The sequence below is a fragment of the Heterodontus francisci genome, unplaced genomic scaffold, assembly GCF_036365525.1.
Source record: "Heterodontus francisci isolate sHetFra1 unplaced genomic scaffold, sHetFra1.hap1 HAP1_SCAFFOLD_310, whole genome shotgun sequence".
Classification (NCBI taxonomy): domain Eukaryota; kingdom Metazoa; phylum Chordata; class Chondrichthyes; order Heterodontiformes; family Heterodontidae; genus Heterodontus; species Heterodontus francisci.
Window position 1 is genome coordinate 1,026,940 of NW_027142032.1, and position 15,413 is coordinate 1,042,352.

Sequence of the window (15,413 nt, forward strand, 5' to 3'; positions counted from 1 at the left end):
CTGTGAGCTGAAGAAAGAGATTCGGTCGTGATTGTTTACAGCTCTCACGTCTCGAAGCAGCTCCCACAAGGACATGGACAGAGCCGCCTTAACACTGCTGTTTGGTGAGTGGTTAAATAATTTATACCAAAGCGACTGGATTTAGGATTTGTGAGGTAGCTGAGTGGACAGATGGCCAGATCGGGAGCGGGAGTGAGGTGTGCAATCTCCAGTAGCTCAGTGGATGAACTCAACAAGTAGTTTGGTCTGTATTACTCGAGATTGGAAAGCTATTGGAGCAGATGATTGCCTATGCTGCATCCTCAGTGTGTAACACTGAGGGAGTAAGACTGGGAACAGTATTCAAGAGAGTAGAGTGATTGAAGGCAGAGCAAGACGCTGAGCGAGTGTCCGTTGCTCATAGTGACCTAGTGGCCCCGTTGTAAAGTGTTGATGAATGGATTTCTGATGAGGACTCTGTCAGGGGCCGTGTTTACACCTTCTGTAATCAGACTGTTCATGGAGAAACAGCATCTGAGCTCCAACACTGTAAGTGTCCATTCTACCAAAGACAAGGCCGAGAGACGCTACCATCAGAACTGTCTTCCAGGGAAATTCGCCTCTATCATATATGGGAAAGGAATGGGAAGGAACAACGGATGGCACACCGTTTTATTTGTGTCTGATTGTGTCGGATGATGCACGATTTAAGTTGTTGAGGTTTGAGGTTTCCCAGAGGTGTTCATTTGAGTTACATACTGCTCTATAGGTGACTGGAGAAGCTGGGATTGCTAGCAGAGATGAAATACTTGAGTTACTTCGGGAGACTGTATAAACTGGGGTTGTTCTCCATGGAACGCAGAGGCTAAGGAGAGACCTAACAGAGGTATTCACAATTATTATGGCGTTTGATAGATAAAATAGAGAGAATCTGCTCCTGTCACAAGTGGGTCAGTACCCAATGGTCAACGATTTACTATACTTTGAAAACAACGAGTAGGGAAATCAGAAAAATCAGCGTCATACTGAGGGTTCTTGTCATTTGGAATGTACTACCTAAATGAATGTTGGAAGCAGTTTCCATATGGTCTTTGAAAAGACAGCTGGACTGCAACTTGAAGGAAACTGATTTGTAGTGTCAATGGTAATAACGCGAGGATGTAGAAGGATATTGGATAGCTTTTTCAAGGAGCCAGCATGGGCAAGACAGGTGAATGGCCTCCTTCTGTGCTGTAGGATTCTAGAAATCTATTCTAGACATAAATGCAGCATGCAAGGCTCGACATTTACTGATACAATATACAAAGTCAGTGAATATTCAAATCAATATAAATTTAGACATTTTGTTCTGAGACACTGTCCTTTCTACAGGAGGTGAAGTTCCTCTTTCTTTCAGCTAACTTTCCTGCAAGTGTAAACCACAACTTTTCTTTATAAAACCTAACTGCTGTTCTTTTCCTGTTCAGGATTGACAATTTACCGTTTGTTTGCTTATTTCTCATTCCATTTTCCATCTTGCATCCGAATTTCAGGCACCATTTTACATTTGTGAGCATGTGTGTCTATTGTTTGCAACAACTAAACCCTTTTGGTGCATAATTCAGGCGGCTTTCAGATATCGTAGTTTTTATAAATTCCACTTCCTCATTCTTCCCGCTGGAGCTGAGCATTTCGTTGAGACAAAGACCTGCAGAGTCGGGGAGACTGATGTCCTTCTATAAACTCAGTGTTGTAGCTGCCTTTGTGCTCACAATTTCTCTCAATCTTTTCAAGTACTGTCATCACTGTGTAAAACCGCAGTGCGGTTTGTTTGCATTGTCTAATCTCTTTGCACGGTTTCCCTAAATAACCTTCCGTATTTATGCCTTAAAATCAATTAGATGGAATATTAAACATATCTATCTCTTAAATTACATGAGTGCAACATTATTAGTAAATGATAGCCTTTGAGTAAGATCTATTATTTCTCCTGTGATTTGCTGGCCTAGGAATTCATTAATATGAGCTTCAGTTGAAAGCATATCAGAAATAATGCACAGTATATTTTGATTCAATCTGTTCAAACATACTGTTGGTTCTCATGCACTGTTCTCACTGTCAGGGGATAACTTCCTGTTTGTCTGAAGTGAAGTGTTTCTGAGGCTTTCAGCATTTGAAGTAACGACTAACATCAGTCTGAAATATCTTCAAGTTCCTTTCTAATTGATATTTAATTTCTAATCTGCCTTCAATACCGATAACACACGCAATGTGTTTTTTGTGACTATGAGTAAACAGTCTGTAAACCTGCCAGTAATTTCTAAAAGTATTCCATTCTCATGATTTATCCTCCACTTCCTCATTCAGTATGCAAGAGTTGACCAATTTATCAAGGAAGGACAGCAGATTTCCTTCCCTCACCGACATTAATGAACCAGATGGCTTTAGATTTTTTTTTTCATTTTATGATACAGGACTGAAAAAGGACCTTTGGCCCACCGAGTCCGTGCCAAGCATCAACCACCCATTTATACTAATCCTACATTAATCCCATATTCCTACCCCCTTCTTCCCTCAATTCCCCTACCACCTATCTATACTAGGAGCAATTTTATAATGGCCAATTTACCTATCAACCTGCAAGTCTTTGGCTGTGGGAGGAAACCGGCAGAAACCCACATGATCACAGGCAGAACTAGCAAATTCCGCACAGGCAGTACCTCGAATCGAACCCGTGTCGTTGGAGCTGTGAGGCTGTGGTTGTAACCAAGGCGCCGCTGTGCCGCCCCGAAAACATTTGTATATCATATTATGAGCTGGTATTTTCACCGTCACCATTACTGATACGGATTTTTTTTTTATTCCAGGTTTATTTATTCATTGAATTTCAATTGCCACAGCTTCCCTGGTGGGATTATGAATTGATATCTCAGAATCATTAGTCCAGGCCTCTGGATTATTAGTTCAGTTTATGAAGAGTGAATAACACAGAGGAATAGAGCGCGATTAAAAATCACCCAGAATTATAATTAATGTTCCCTGAGAATATTAAGGTGTTGCCATACTTGTAAGGTAAATGTAAGATAGGATGGAGCAAGGGAAGTCAAACAGTTTTATGTGTGTTTGATTGTGTCAGATGATACACGATTTAAGTTGATGGGATATGAGGTTTTCCAAACGCATTAAGTTGATTTAAATACTGTTCTATCAGTGATTATATAAGCTGGAATTTGTGCAAAAGGTGAAATACTTCAGTTACTTTGGGAGACTCTAGAAACTGGGTTTTCTCTCTATAGAACAGAGGAGTGTAAGGAGAGACCTAACAGAGGTATTCACAATTATTAGGGCTTGAGAGTGAAAGTAGGGAGAAACTGCTTCCTGTCACAAGTGTGTCAGTAACCAATGGTTAACCAGTTAATATATTTGGAAAAGAACTAGAGGAGAAATGAGAAGCATCATTCTCACATTGAGGGCTAGTGCGGTCTGGAATGTGCCATCCAAAGGAATGGAGGAAGCAGATTCCACCAGGACTTTGAAAAGACAACTGGACTTAAACTAGAAGGGAACTGATTTCTGGGATAATGGGAATAGCGCTGGGATATAGGAGCATATTGGACAGCCATTTCAATGAGCTAGCATGGGGACGATGGGTGAATGGCCTCCTTCTGTGCTGTAAAATTATATAAATCTATTCTAGACATAAATGCAGCATGCAATGTTCGACATCCATTGGGAAAATATACACAGTCAGTGGGTATTCTAGTAAATATCCGCGACACCCTGGTCCACTCCTCCATTACCCCCACCACCTCGTCCCCGTCCCAGGGCACCTTCCCTTGCAATCGCAGGAGGTGTAATACCTGCCCATTTACCTCCTCTCTCCTCACTATCCCAGGCCCCAAACACTCCTTTCAGGTGAAGCAGCGATTTACTTGTACTTCTTTCAATGTAGTAGACTGCATTCGCTGCTCACAGTGTGGTCTCCTCTACATTGAGGAGACCAAGCGCAGACTGGGTGACTGCTTTGCGGAACATCTCCGCTCAGTCCGCAAGCAGGACCCTGAGCTTCCGGTTGCTTGCCATTTCAACACTCCCCCCTGCTCTCATGCTCACATCTCTGTCCTGGGATTGCTGCTGTGTTCCAGTGAACATCAACGCAAGCTCGAGGAACAGCATCTCATCTACCGATTAGGCACACTACAGCCTGCCGGACTGAACATTGAGTTCAATAATTTCAGAGCATGACAGCCCCCCACTTTACTTTCATTTTTAGTCATTTTTAGTTATTTTTTCTTCCTTTTTTTTTTTTGCATTCCTTTTTACATTTTTTACAATCTTTTTTTGCATTTATTTCATTTCATCTTAGTTTGTTCAGTTTGCTTACCCACTGTTTTTTTCAGGTTGTTCTGCTTCAGGTTTGCACTTGCTGATGTTCAATATTCAGTATATTCACACCTAATCTGTACTAATGCTTTGTCTTTCAACACACCATTAACATATTGTTTGCCTTTGCTTCGTGACCTTTTGGTCAGCTATGTGGCCTGGTCCAATCTGCACCTTCTCCTTTGTTATCTCTTGCCCAACCCCCACCTCACTTGTTTATAATCTGTGACTTTTCTAATATTTGTCAGTTCCGAAGAAGGGTCACTGACCCGAAACGTTAACTCTGCTTCTCTTTCCACAGATGCTGCCAGACCTGCTGAGTGAATCCAGCATTTCTTGTTTTTGTTTCAGATTTCCAGCATCCGCAGTATTTTGCTTTTATTCTAGTAAATATATATTGAGTTATTTTGCACTGTGTCACTGCCCTTTCTGCTGGAGGCGAAGTTCCTCTTTCTTTAAACTAACACTCCTACAAGGGGAAGCCACAAACTTTCTTTATCACGACTAACAGCTGTTACTGTTGTGTTCAGTGTTGACCATTTTCCACTTGTTTGCCTATTTGCTATTCCATTTTCCATCTTGCATCCGAATTTCTGGCACTTGGTCATATTTGTGAGTGTGTGTGTGTCTTGTTTGCAGCAACTAAACCCTTCTGGTGAATAATTCAGGCAACGTTCCGATCTCGTAGTTTATATTAATTCCACTCCCTTATTCAGCCTGCTAGAGTTGAACATTTCACTGAGACATAGATCTGCAGAGTGGTGGGAGACTAATGTCCTTCAATAAACTCAGTGCTTTCGCTGCCTTTGTGCTCACAATTTATCTAAAACTCCCCAGGTTCTGCCGTCCCGATGTAAAACTGCAGTGTGGTTTGTTTGCATTATCTATTCACTTTATACGGTTTCCCTAGGTAAATTCCCTTCTTTATGTTTTAAAATCAATTAGATGGAATATTGACTATCTCTAGTTATCACAAATTTATTGAATGCAATATTATGAGTAAATAATTGCCTGGGAGTAAAATCTGTTATTTCTCTAATTGCGGTGGCCTTCGGAATTCATTGCTATGAGCTTCGGTTGAAAGAATCAGCGAAAAATTGTCACAGCATATTTTAATTTAATCTGTTTAAACACACTCTCGGTTATCATTCACTGTTCTTACTGTCAGGGCCTAATTTCCTGTTTGTCTGAGGTAAAGTGTTTCTGAGGGTCTCAGCATTTAAGGTCACTGCTCACATCAGTCTGAAATATCTTCAAGTTCCTTTCTAATTGATATTGTATTTCTAATCTGCCTTCATGTCACAAGTTCTATCATGTTCAGCTTTCCAAACACATTTTGAAGAATTGTCTCATGAATTCCTTGTTGGATAAGTTGAAGTAAATGCTGATCTGTCAGTTTTCTAACCCACTGTTGAATTTTGTCACTGGTCACGATTTGGAGGATGGTGCATTTTATCAGGAGGACATGTGAGCTTGTTGGACTGCTGCTGGTTTAGTTAGTACCTGCAGACTTCAGGTCAAGTAACCCGCACAATATCAGCACACAAACATGCTCATACAATGGGGTGGGGTATTCCATGTGGCGGTTGTGGGTGTTTTTCTCTTTACTACCAGAGGGAAGTGATTTTCCACAATGATCAGTTCTGAAAGCATAATTTATATTAGTGAGACAGGGACACCACTTATTCTCACTGCCTCTGTCTCTCCTTCTCTGTTATAGGAACGAGAGGAGATCATTCAGCTCCTTGATCATGCTCCCATTCGGTGACATCTCAGCTGATCTGGATCTTAGACCCATCTGCGGACATTTGTTCTGTCACCCTTCATCGTCGTGTAGAACAAAAATCTATGTGGGGTCGCTTACCCTTATCTATCGCATGCCACTTCTTGTGATTGGCATTATTACATACTTTAAATTCACCAGGTATCTTCCAGTGTGAATTACTACTGCATATTTCACATTTTTCCAGATGAGGCCTCGTTTGCATTGTTATTGTTTGACATTTCCCGGATTTGGTCTAGCGTGCCTTATTATTAAATGTTTCACACTTACCGGATGCTTCCAAGTGTGCATTATTATATAAATGTCATACATTCCAGATGCGAGCTAGTGTGCATCATTATTAAATGTTTCTTAATTACCTGATGTGATCCAGCGCACATCATTATTAAATGTTTTACATTTACCAGATGCTGCCCTGGGTGCAATACGAGTAACAATTTCCCATATTCCAGTGTGGTCCAGTATGCATTATTATTATTAAATGTTTCAGAAGCTTCAGATACGTCTAGTGTGATTCATTATTAAATACTTCACTTTTACCACATTAAATCTACTGTGCATTATTATTAAATGTTTTGCATTTATTTGTTGCTGCCAGTGCGCAGCATTATTAAATACTTCACATTTACCAGATGTGGTCAATGTGTGTATTGCTATTAAATGTTTTACTTTTGCCAGATGTGGTCCAGTGTGCCCTATTATTGAATGCTTCACATTTATCAGATGCTGCCCAATGTGCAGTATTCTAACATTATACACATTTACTGTCGGTGGCCCAGTATGCATTATTATTAAATATTTTATATATACCAGATGTAGTGCAGTATGAATTATTATTGAATGCTTAGCTTTTTCCAGACGTGATCTAATGGGTCTTATTATTAAATATTTCACATTTAGCAAATGCGGTGCACTTCTATTATTATTAAATGCTTCACAGTTTCAAAGAACAGGACAGTACAGCACAGGAACAGGCCATTCGGCCCTCCAAGCCTGCACCGATCTTGATGCCTGCCTAAACTAACACCTTCTGCACTTCCGGAGCCCATATCCCTTTATTCCCTTCCTATTCATGTACTTGTCAAGATGTCTCTTAAACGTCGCTATCGTATCTGCTTCCACCACCTCCCCTGGCAGCAAGTTCCAGGCACTCACCACCCTTTGTGTAAAAAGCTTGCCTCGCACATCCCCTCTAAACTTTGCCACTCGCACCTTAAACCAATGTCCCCCAGTAACTGACTCTTCCACCCTAAGAAAAAGCTTCTGACTATCCACTCTGTCCATGCCGCTCATAACTTTGTAAACCTCTATCATGTCGCCCCTCCACCTCCGTCGTTCCAGTGAAAACAATCCAAATTTTTCCAACCTCCCCTCATAGGTAATGCGCTCCAGACCAGGCAACATTCTGATAAACTTCCTCTGTACCCTCTCCAAAGCCTCCACGTCCTTCTGGTAGTTTGGCGACCAGAATTGCAAGTAATATTCCAAGTGTGGCCCAACTGAGGTTCTGTACCCAGCTTTCGAAATGCAGTCTTGTGTGCAGTATTATTCAAAGCTTCACATGTGGTCAAGTGAGAACTATTATTAAAATCTTCATACTTACCAGATGCGGTCCAGTGTGCATTATTAACAAATGTTTCACATTTAGCACATGCTGCCCAGTGAGTATTATTATTAAGCATTTGCCAGATGTGGTCCAGTATTTATCACTATGAGATATTTCACACTTTCTGGATGCGGCCTAGTGTGAATTATTTATTATTAAATGCTTCAGCTTGACCAGTTGTTACTATTGTTTATTGTATTATTGTTAAATGTGTCACAGATTTGGTGTAGTGTATATTGTCATTATAATTGTCACATTAGCTCAATGGGTTCTAGTGTTCATTATATTAAATAAAAATGATGTGTCCATGTGCATTATGATTACTTAAGATTTCTTTGCAGATTTAGACATACAGCACTGAAACAGGCCCTTCGGTCCACCGAGTCTGTGCCAACCCTTAACCACCCATTTATACTAATCCGACACTAATCCCATATTTCTACCACATCCTCACCTGTCCTTATATTCCCCTACCACCTACCACCTACCTATACTAGTGGCAATTTATGATGATCAATTCACTTATCAACCTGCAAGTCTTTTGGCTGTGGGAGGAAACCGGAGCACCTGGAGGAAACCCACACAAACACAGGTAGAATTTGCAAACTCCACACAGGCAGGACCGAGAATTGAACCCGGGTCGCTGTGAGGCTACGGTGTTAACCACTGCGCCAATGTGCCGCTTGTGTCACATATGCCTGATTTGATCAAGAGTACAATGTTATTAAACGTTTCATATTTTACAGTTGTCGTCTAGCATGTATTATTATTGAACACTTCACATTTACCAGATTTAATACAATTCACCTTTTTGTTATTTGTTCCACATTTAACTGATCGTGTCCAATGTGCATTATTATTGAACATTTCACGTTTGCTCGTTGTGTCCCAATTAGCATTTTACTATTACTTGCTTCACGATGTCCAGGCGTGTTCCCAGTTTTTTTAATCCTCTTCTTCAGCGTTAACCATATCGTTTTTGATGCATTTCTATTGCATATCCACGGAGAAGACCCGGAGGGCGGAGTTCCAGGCCGTTAACTATAAAAACCTTACCTCGGAGATTCGTGGCCTACATCCACGGAGAAGACTCGGAGGGCGCAGTTCCAGACCGGAAGGTTACCACGGGTGGGGAAAAAAAACTGAAAAAGTGACGTCACAGGAAAGCTGTTACCTGTTTGGCTGGTAGGGAATCTGTACCGAATTAGAAAATAAAACTGATAAAAATTGATTAAAACCCTAATTAACTAATTAATAAGTAGAGTAACTAAACCAGAGGGAGGAGATTACTGTATTGAGATAGCATTTAGTATTTACTGTAGAAATCTATCACTAGGGACCACATAGTTAAGTGTATCATAATTTAATAAGGATTTAATAAACATTTATTTATTTTAAATTAATTTATTAAATTGTGCTAGAAATGTCAGTTAGTGGGGTGAAGTGCTTCACCTGTGAGATGTGGGAGGACGGTGACGCTTCCAGTGTTCCGGACGACTGCATCTACAGGAAGTGTACCCAGTTGCAGCTCCTCACAGACCGCATTGGTCGGTTGGAGCGGCAACTGGATGCACCTAAGAACAAAGAACAAAGAAAATTACAGCACAGGAACAGGCCCTTCGGCCCTCCTAGCCTACGCCGATCCAAATCCTCTATCTAAATCTGTCGCCTATTTTCTTAGGGTCTGTATCTCTTTACTTCCTGCCCATTCATCTATCTGTCTAGATACATCTTAAAAGAGGCCATCGTGCCCGCGTCTACCACCTCCACTGGAAATGCGTTCCATGCGCCCACCACCCTCTGCATAAAGAACTTTCCACGCATATCCCCCCTAAACATTTCCCCTTTCACTTTGAACTCGTGTCCCCTTGTAATTGAATCCCCCACTCTGGGAAAAAGCTTCTTGCTATCCACCCTGTCTATACCTCTCATGATTTTGTACACCTCAATCAGGTCCCCCCTCAACCTCCGTCTTTCTAATGAAAATAATCCTAATCTACACAACCTCTCTTCATAGCTAGTGCCCTCCATACCAAGCAACATCCTGGTGAACCTCCTCTGCACCCTCTCCAAAGCATCCACATCCTTTTGGTAATGTGGCGACCAGAACTGCACGCAGTATTCCAAATGTGGCCGAACCAAAGTCCTATACAACTGTAACATGACATGCCAACTCTTGTACTCAATACCCCGTCCGATGAAGGAAAGCATGCCGCATGCCTTCTTGACCACTCTATTGACCTGCGTTGCCACCTTCAGGGAACAATGGACCTGAACACCCAAATCTCTCTGTACATCAATTTTCCCCAGGACTTTTCCATTTACTGTATCGTTCACTCTTGAATTGGATCTTCAAAAATGCATCACCTCGCATTTGCCCTGATTGAACTCCATCTGCCATTTCTCTGCCCAACTCTCCAGTCTATCTATATTCTGCTGTATTCTCTGACAGTCCCCTTCAGTATCTGCAACTCCACCAATCTTAGTGTCGTCTGCAAACTTGCGAATCAGTCCACCTATATTTTCCTCCAAATCATTTATGTATATCACAAACAACCTAGGAGCATGCAGATGGCAGAGAGTGTCATAGACAGGAGTTTTGGAGAAGTGATTACACCCAAGTTGCAGGCAGACATGTGGGTTACCGTTAGAAGGGGCAGGCAGTCAGTGCAGGAATCCCCTGTGGCTATCCCCCTCTCTAACAAGTATACCGTTTTGGATACTGTTGGGGGGGATGGCCTATCGGGGGAAAACAGCAGCAGCCAGAGCAGTGGCACCACGGCTGGCATTGTTGTTCAGCAGGGAGGGACAAAGCGCAGAATAGCAATAGTTATAGGTGACTCTATAGTCATGGGCACAGATAGGCTCTTCTTTGGACGTGACAGAGACTCCAGGATGGTATGTGGCCTCCCTGGTGCCAGGGTCAAGGATGTCTCTGAATGGACAGGGGCATTCTGAAGGGGGAGGGTGCACAGCCAGCGGTTGTGGTACAGATCGCGACCAATGACATAGGCAGGAAGGGTGATGAGGTCCTGCAGGGGGAGTTTAGGGAGATGGGTAGTAAGTTAAAAAAACAGGACCTCTAGTGTTGTAATCTCTGGATTGCTCCCTGTGCCACGTGCCGTTGAGGCTAGAAATAGGAAGATAGTGCAGCTAAACAAGTGGCTGAGCAGCTGGTGTAGAAGGGAGGGTTTCAGATATCTGGACCATAGGGCTCTCTTCAGGGACAGATGGGACCTGTACAATAAGTACGGGTTGCTTCTGAACTGGAGGGGCATTAATATCCAGTCTGCAAGGTTTGCTAGCGTCACTTGGGAGGGTTTAAACTCGTGTGGTGGGGGTGGGAACCAGAGCAGTAGGATAGCTAGTGAAGTAAATGAGGAGGACATAGTAAATAAGGCCAAATGGGACTAAGAGGAAGAGCAGGCAGGGAGATGTTGCTGAGCACAGCGGGACTCTTGGTCTGAAGTGTAATTGCTTCAATGCAAGAAGTATAACAGGTAAGGCAGATGAACATAGAGCTTGGATTAGTACTTGGAAATATGATGTTGTTGCGATTACAGAGACTTGGTTGCAGGGAGGGCAGGATTCGCAGCTAAATGTTCCAGAATTTAGAAGTTTCAGGCGGGATAGAGGGGGATGTAAAAGGGGTGGGGTTGTTGCGTTACTGGTGAAGGAGAATATCACAGCTGTACTTCGGGAGGACACCTCAGAGGGGTCATGCAATAGTAAGGGGGCAGTCACGATGTTGGGGGTTTACTACAGGCTTCCCAACAGTCATCAGGCAATAGAGGAGCAGATATGTAGACAGATTTTGTAAAGATGTAAAGGTAACAGGGTTGTGGTGGTGGGTGATTTTAACTTCCCCTATACTGACTGGGACTCACTTCGTGCTGGGAGCTTGAATGGGGAAGAATTTGTGAGGAGCATCCAGGAGGGCTTCTTGAAACAGTATGTAGATAGTCCAACTAGGGATGGGGCCATTCTGGACCTGGTATTGGGGAATGTGTCCGGCCAGGTGGTCGAAGTTTCAGTGGGGGAGCATTTCTGGAGCAGTGACCATAATTCCCTAAATTTTAAGGTACTTGTGGATAAGGATAAGAGTTATCCTCGGGTGAAGGTGCTAAATTGGGGGAAGGCTAATTATAACAATATTAGGCAGGAACTGAAGAATTTAGATTGGCGGTGGCTGTTTGAGGGTAAAACAACATCTGACATGTGGGAGTCTTTCAAACGTCAGCTGATTAGAATCCAGGACCAGCATGTTCCTGTGCCGAAGAAAGACAATTTTAACAAGTTACGGGAAGCTTGGATAACGCGGGATATTGTGTGCCTCATCAAAAAGAAAACGGAAGCATTTGTAAGGGCTGGGAGGCTAGGAACAGACGAAGCACTTGAGGAATATAAAGACAGTAGGAAGGAACTTAAGCAAGGAGTTAGGAGGGCTAAAAGTGGTCATGAAAAGTCATTGGCAAACCGGATTAAGGAAAATCCCAAGGCGTTTTATACGTATATAAGGAGCAAGAGGGTAACCAGGGAAAGGGTTGGCCCACTCAAGGACAGAGATGGGAATCTATGTGTGGAGCCAGACGAAATGGGCGAGGTGCCAAATGAGTACTTTGCATCAGTATTCACCAAAGAGAAGGACTAGGTGGATGATGAGCCTAGGGAAAAGAGTGCAGATAGTGTCACTCATCTCATTATCAAAAAGGAGGAGGTGTTTGGTGTCTTGCAAATCGTGAAGGTAGATAAGTCCCCAGTGCCTGATGGGATCTACCCAAGAATACTGAGGGAGGCAACTGAGGAAATTGCTGGGGCCTTGACAGAAATCTTTGCAGCCTCATTGGCTGCAGTTGATGTCCCAGAGGACTGGAGAACTGCCAATGTTGTTCCTTTGTTTTAGAAGGGTGGCAATGATAATCCAGGAAATTATAGGCCGGTGAGCCTTACGTCAGTGGAAGGGAAACTATTAGAGAGGATTATTCGGGACAGGAGTTACTCCCATTTGGAAACAAACGAACTTATTAGCGAGAGAGAGCATAGTTTTGTGAAGGGGAGGTCGTGTCTCACTAATTTGATTGAGCTTTTCGAGGAAGTGACAAAGATGATTGATGAAGGAAGGGCAGTGGATCTTATCTATATGGACTTCAGTAAAGCCTTTGATAAGGTCCCTCATGGCAGACTGGTACAAATTGTGAAGTCATACAGGATCAGAGGTGAGCTGGCAAGATGGATACAGAACTGGCTCCGTCATAGAAGACAGAGGGTATCAGTGGATGGGTGTCTTTCTGAATGGAGGGATGTGACTTGTGGTGTTCCGCAGGGATCAGTGCTGAGTTGGTGGAGTTGAGGATATTGTTGAGGATTGTCAGAGGATACATCCGGATATAGATCGGTTGGAGACTTGGGCGGAGAAATGGCAGATGGAGTTTAATCCGGACAAATGTGAGGTAATGCATTTTGGAAGGTCTAATACAAGTCGGAAGTATACAGTAAATGGCAGATCCCTTAGGAGTATTGACAGACAGAGAGATCTGGGCGTACAGGTCCACAGGTCACTGAAAGTGGCAGCGCAGGTGGATAAGGTAGTCAAGAAAGCATACAGCATGCTTGCCTTCATCGGTCGGGGCATAGAGTATAAAAATTTGCAAATCATGTTGCAGCTGTACAGAACCTTAGTTAGGCCACACTTAGAATATTGCGTGCAATTCTGGACGCCACACTACCAGAAGGACGTGGAGGCTTTGGAGAGGGTACAGAAGAGGTTTACCAGGATTTTGCCTGGTCTGGAGGGCATTAGCTATGAGGAGAGGTTGGAAAATCCCGGATTGTTTTCACTGGAACGACAGAGGTGGAGGGGCGACATGATAGAGGTTTACAAAGTTATTAGCTGCATGGACAGAGTTGATAGTCAGAAGCTTTTTTTCCAGGGTGCAAGAGTTAGTTACGAGGGGACATAGGTTTAATGTGCGAGGGGTAAAGTTTAGAGGGGATGTGCGAGGCAAGTTTTTTGCACAGAGGGTGCTGAGTGCCTGAAACCTGCTGCCAGGGGAGGTGGTGGAAGCAGATACGATAGCGATGTTTAAGAGACATCTTGTCAAATACATGAATAGGAAGGGAGTAGTGGGATATAGGCCTCGGAAGTGCAGAAGTTTTTAGCTTGGGCAGGCATCAAGATCGGCTCAGGCTTGGAGGGCCGAATGGCCTGTTCCTGTGCTGTACTTTTCTTTGTTCTTTGTTCTTTTACCCATGCGAGGGGCAGGCCCGTTGTCTGTCTATTGTATTATTGTCAAACACTCTCACAGAGCACCATCCTGTATCGGTCCATCACCAGTCAGTGTTACTTAATAGAAGAAGGATCTGGGTTGAAATTTACACAGACTGATCCAGCTTTCTCCCAATGATTTGCTGTTAGCATAATCTCCCATTCAGTGTGACCAGATACTTCATCCCATTCCTCAGCTCTTCTCTGAATTTTCTTTGTGTAAGTCCATAGATACACGTGTTGGAGCAAGAACTGAGAAGCTGCAGCATGTATCCAGTTTGCTGGGTGATGTATATTGTGTTACTGTAGTATTTGTTTGTATAATTGTAGTTTGTCACCCGCCACATTAGGGAATGTACAACATGTGTCATCCAGAGAAGAATGAAATTAGCAGATAGAGTGAAAAGCAAGATCATTGACCTCTTCCAGTTCTCACTCTCTGTATCATTTTGATTATTGATGTGACTTATGAGTGCCCGGCGGACTATATTGGATTTTAGAATATGTTTTGCAGTGAGAGCATTGAACAACAGGATGAAAAATATCGGCACTAAAGGGGTTGAAATGCTGTCGAACCACTCGTACGCCGTCCATAACGGTGAGGTATAATAGGCAGCGGTTTCAATGCAGAAGTACGGGATTTTGTTAATTATAAGCTTGGGTTGGTATATAAAGTAAAAGGGGATGCTCTTTAGACAGCTAAGTAGACACACGGTTGCAACAACCAAGTTTGCCGTTCTCTGTGTACAATATATTCGTCTGAAATTCTGACAACAAATAGATACAAAGCGATCGAAGGTGAAAGCGACTGTAAACCAGACTGAACAGTTCAGGGCCAGCATCTTTGTGACAAGTTTCATGGCGCATATTGGAGTAATGAACAAGAAATTTATTGGCAAGTAAATATTGTTAATTCTCTTCAGTATGACTTCAATTATCACCACCGTTAGATCTGCCACTGCCATAGCGACTAGGTAACAAGTGACACATTTGCAGAGACCGCACTTTCCTCGGTACAGGATCACAATCGCCAGCAGATTCACTGTAAGAGAGAGAAAAATGTATTTATCATTATATCATTCCAAGAACCTCTCCCAAAATCTACGCACTAGGTCCAAGCCTCTTGTTGCTTCTGTTAATTGCGACTGGTTCTGTAAACAAGGGTGAACTGGGTTGCAATGAGGCTAATTACAAAGAAAAAACGAAAATGGAATAAAAACTTAAAGAAACTGAGTTAAATAGCAGATTGAGGGAAAAATGTAAGAATATTTAAGATTCTAATTAATGAACAATAACCTGAATGACAACAGTACAATATTCCATAAAGGATAAATAAAACAAGGCAATACTAATATGACAATCCAGCTGAGTGAGATGGACCCACCTGGCTCCATGCTTATCCAACTAATCATAGCCAG